Below are 5,111 nucleotides of genomic sequence, written 5' to 3'. Positions count from 1 at the left end.
CCAGCAAATGCGCAGAAGCAGACAGCTCTGACCCACAGCGGACAGCGGGGATGGCCTAACTGCAGCATTTACACGCCCTTGCAGTCACCACTGCACAGGTTAATTTATAACTGTCAGTAGCTGTCTCTGGGGGCGGAGTTCACAGGCACTGTCGTGAGGCGCTTTCCCTCGGGCATCCCCGCATGTTGCCCTAAAAAGCCTGGATAGCAATGGAAGCAAAAATTCAAAACTTGGGTCCTCCCTGGTGGCGCAACCGGTTAAAGCGCAGCACTGAGAAGCTAAAGCCATTGCAGCACGAGTTCGATCCCCGCCCTGGAGGTGACCATATGGCTAGGCAGACCTCTCCTGACCCGCCCGCTGCTCTCCTCAGCAGTGCACTTCGTCGATCTGCCTGTTTTGCTCCCCACTCTGTCTCTGGTGGATCCTCTTGCTGCCCCTGCACCTCTGGCCTGGACCCCAGATGTGTATGCACAAATAAATCAGTCTTAAAAAAATATTTAAACTTCTTGAAGGAAAGAAGGGGACACAACAATGGTACCAGTTTACCCAAAAGCTGTGTTTTCCTTGAAGAGAGGAAGATCGTGGTTGGTGCAGTTGGACATGGTCAATTTATTTAAAAAAAAAAAAAGTAGGTAAAAAAATTCACCATGAAGGAAACTGCCATCCTCGTCTGTGGGATGGGACACTGGGGTGAGGTGCATTTGGCAAACGGTGGCATCTGTTGCTAGAGCTCAGTGCAGTGGCGCACATGGGAACACGTGGCTCGCCTGTGGAGGGCCAGTGGGGTGCGCCGAAGAAGGCGGGTCCATGCGACCCGAGTCTGGGCTCCTTGTCTTTGCTCTGAGCCACAGAAACCAGCAGCCCAGCCAGCGGGCCGCGGGCCGCCGGAGGTGGCTGACGGGAAGCCCACGCGCAGAGGGACCACCTCCCTCACCTCCCTCACGTCTGGTTCTCTGCCTCTTGTCTCTGGTCTGGGGCCTGGTTCCTTTCCCAGAGGCAGCCGGAACTGTGGGAGCCCTTGGATCTTCAAGAGTGATATTTTTATGGAGGTGGAGGTTGGGGACGTGGACGCAGGAAGAAAACCAGCCTCTGGCATTGTCTCAGTCTTGGCCGTCCCTAAAAATATGATGTGATGCCGCTAATGAGAAAGCACAACAGGCCTGGCTCGGCATGACCTAATATAGCCTGGCATTCAAGCCCGAACCAGGATGGAAATGGGGACTCGTAATTGAAAACACAAGATGTCTCTCCAAAGGGATGGCAGGGAGCCTGCTGCCGTCTCTGTGCAGAGGCCCCTGGCACCCCTGGATTTACCAGTGTGCACCCTGCAGCCTCTCGCCCCTTCTCTGCCTAGTGAGCAGCATCAGGTCGACCAGTTGGCTCTTGTGGGGAGGCACGGCGAGTTTGATGGCACCAGGGGCACATGTCCGCTTAACACAACTCTTGGGGGAAACATGGACCGGCATCCCCTGCCCCTGGTCCCAGCACCGTGGACACCCCGACTTGCCTGGTTTTGACTGTCCACGGAGTCCTGGAAAACTGGCCTGGTCACTCACCTCAAACAGTGATGGATGTCAATTCCCAGGGTGGGTGTGTCGCGGTGGCGACACCAAAGGCTCGTTCTTCCTCTTCCTCCTTCTGCGGGAGGACGCTGCGCTGACAAGGGGGCAGGACCAGGAGAGAAGCAAGGCGGCAGGTCGGGTTATTTTCCAGTGGCCCCCTGTGGGCGACCACCTTATCCCTGTTTGCCTGGGACATTCCTGGTCCAGGCACTGAGAGTCAGCTAGGTCTGGGGATAGCAAAGATGGGGTCAATCACCCCAAGCCTGCTCCTCTGAGAGCCCAGGACGCAAACTGGACTCCTGGCCCAGGTCACTCAGTCAAGCTCCAGGGCTGCCAGGTGGCAGAGCCAGGGCTTGAATCCAGGGCCTCTGGCTGCACAGTTGAGGATTTGCCCTCCCGCACCTGCACTTCTTAGGTCACTCCGGGAGGTAGGACACCTGGCTCTTTCCAGTGATCTTGGCCAATGCCTTTCCCGGGATGCAAGTGGGGTGTGTGTGGCGTAGAGACAGACCGAGCAGTGGGGGAATGGGTCCCCCGTGGCTCATTGCTGAGGGATCCCAGGAGAGAGCAAATCAATCTCTGCCCTTGAGAATTGGACAGTCTGGTTAGAAACATACGCGCTTGCCAGTGGGTACCTGGCACAGTGCGGCTCCAAGTCACCTCCATATGTACCCCGGGAACAATAGATACAGGTGTGGCTCATTGCAATTGCTTTCCTCTCACCTCCCTTAAAGAATTTATTCATTCAACAAATATTTATTGAGAATGTCTGGAACATACTCTTCCCCTCCACCCCCCAGGTGTCCACCCGCCCCTGTGTCCCAATTCCATCCATTCCTCAGGTCTCAGCTTAACATAGAATATTTATTGACCCCTCAGTATGAAGCACTTTGGTCGGATAACTCACTGAGTGTCCATGAGAACTACAGGAAGCGGTAATACCCATTTTGTGCACCGTAAGAAGACACAGGGGTCTGAAGAGGCTGGAGCGCAGCCTGACCCGGCCTCCATGCCCAGGCCGCCCTGGTTATTCCCAGCATGAACCAGAGCTGGGCAATGCCCGGCCCCCTGTCTGTGTCCTCCAGGGAACCCAGTACCCAGCTGGCTGGGGTTCTCCCTGCGTCTCCCTAGGCATTTAAAAGGAGCTCCCTAAATACCGTGGGGTGAATACTGAGTGCACAAGTGATTTACCTCCAAGGCCAGAGCGGCTCTGAGGCTGGTCCCCAGCAGACGCTCTATGGCGTCACTATGGCACCCCACCATCCACGGCAGTGTGGAACCAGGGGCTCTTGACGTCACTGGACAAAATTGTTCTTTCTGGAGGGAAGAGAGAACTGTGAGAAAGGGAACAAAGTGACTTTTAAATGCTAACACAAATGTGGGCTTTAAAAAAGTTATTTTATTTTATTTTTTTGAGCAGAGTGAGATATCTTGGCGAATTCTTAGTCTAAAACGAAGATTTGGAGGTAATTCCATGCTGTGGCAGGCATCTCAGATCACTCCTCTGCCAGATGCAATTTCTCCTTTGCTGTTGGGGTGCCTTGGGGAAAGGTTTGAGAAATGCTAATTAGAGGAATAGCTGGAATTTGGGGGTGGGGGTACCTCTACCCCCACAGGGGAACTTGGCTCAGTGTAGGGGAGAAGGGAGGAGCCTGCAGGCACAGAGGCCAGCCCTGATGAGGTGCAGCTCTCCCCAGCCTCTGGGTGCTGGGGGGGGGGCAGGCCTCGCTGTGAATGGCTTTGCCTTTGAGTGTGAATAGCTCAAACTTTGAAATAAACGTCTTCGAGCCACATCCTGACGTCCCACCACGGCCGCTTGGAAAACCTCACGCTATTTTTAGTCCCTTTAGCTCAAGAAAATGCCATCTCTTTTCCTCCCCACAAGCCAATTCATTGTTGATTTTGCCTGGGTCTTAAAACCCCGTTTTCCTTTTTAGCTCAGCGAGACCAATCAGATGTAGGGTGGAGTTCATCTGTCCATTTCTATTTTCATAACTTGTGTCACTTGTTCACATGGGAAAAATCAAGCCATTTCCCTATGTGGGGGCCACTAACCTGGCTTCACGTGTTAGCGTGTGACTGCTTTGAATCCTAAGGGGCAGGTGGGAGTGGAGGGCCATCAGGACAGGGGGCTCAATACTGAGCCCATACAGAAATGGGGTACAGGCCAGAAGTGCGGGGGTGAGTGGAGTCACCAGAGACAGTGAGGGGGAGCAGAACGGGTGGATGCACTGAAATACACTGCGAGGGGAGCAGCAGGGAGGCGGGAGAGGTCTGTTGCATGTGGGTGGGCTTCCTCGCTGGGGATCCAACTCGTGCTGCAGTGGCTGCAGGTAGTTCCCTAGTACTTTAACCTGTGTGCCACCAGGGAGGACCCTGACACATCAGTCTTAAAGGGTTGGAAGAGAGGGAGAGATGTTCCAGGCAAAGGGCACAGCCTGCTGAGGGGCGGGGCTGCAGGGCGCCGTGTGACGCTCTTCTGCTATCCCATGAGATGCAAAGGCCGAGCATCATTGATGGAACCATGACAGAAGTTGGCCCCAGACTTTGAAGGGCCATGTGTGTCGCTTTGGCAGCAGGGCGGACAGTGTCTGTGTCAAGGGAACAAACTCCACACAGGTTTTGCAGACCCAGCCCCTGCTGCAAACCAGCCATCAAGACGCCGAAACTACGAATCCCATCGCCACCGGAGGGAGGATTGCTGGGTGTTGAGGGTGGAGTTACGCAGCCAGGGTTGGCTAAGACGGACAAGTGGGCCTTGGGGGTCTCTCACTCGCTGGCTTTGGGGCCTCTTGGCTTTTGGCCTGACTCTTGGCCTTTCACAGGCTCTCAGTGTGCCCTTGGGATTCCAGGTCAGCAGAACTGGTAGGGCGCAATTGACCAATTTATCCCCCTGTCTTTCTCCCTGACACATTCATTTCTTCGTGTCCCTTCTTTTGTAAATATATACCCTTTATTAATTTTTTTGTGTGCATCTGCAGTTGAATATTAATATAAGTCCCTTTAAGCGCACCAGCAAGAACCAACAGTCAGAGAAGCTATTTCATAACGGGGTTGCCCTGTAACTTTGGTTTTGGAGGAAGTTCTGGAAGCTGCATTGAATCTTGACTACTCTGGCATGTATAAGGCTATGGCCACCCTTATAAGGGGTTGACCTATTATTGGAAAGGTCTCATGATTGCAAACTGCGGGCCATGTGTGACAGCTCACCTGCAGGCCCGCGTGGGCCTCCCTGCACCCTACCCTGAGAAATCTCTCTTGCTCACCCTTCTCATCCCGCCATCTTTTTTTCTCGGATAAAGATTTAAAGAGCCCCCAGTTCCTGTTCTTGAGCAGAGTGGAGCAACACTTAAAGATCCAGCGCAGCCTGGTTCTCCACCCGCTCCTGAGTTCCTCAGGTGAAATAAACTCCCCATCCCTAGAGACCTGGCTGCCAAAGAAGATGCCTGCTGGAAGGCCAGGCTGGCCTCCGGGCCTTCCCCACCTGCCTGAGCTGGGCTCTTACCCTGGGAGAGCAGTAGCGTCCCTGGGGGGAAGAGGGGGTGGGAG

This window comes from Condylura cristata, unplaced genomic scaffold, assembly GCF_000260355.1.
Source record: "Condylura cristata isolate star-nosed mole 26May11 unplaced genomic scaffold, ConCri1.0 scaffold00011, whole genome shotgun sequence".
Classification (NCBI taxonomy): Eukaryota; Metazoa; Chordata; class Mammalia; order Eulipotyphla; family Talpidae; genus Condylura; species Condylura cristata.
This window is presented reverse-complemented; position numbering follows the sequence as displayed.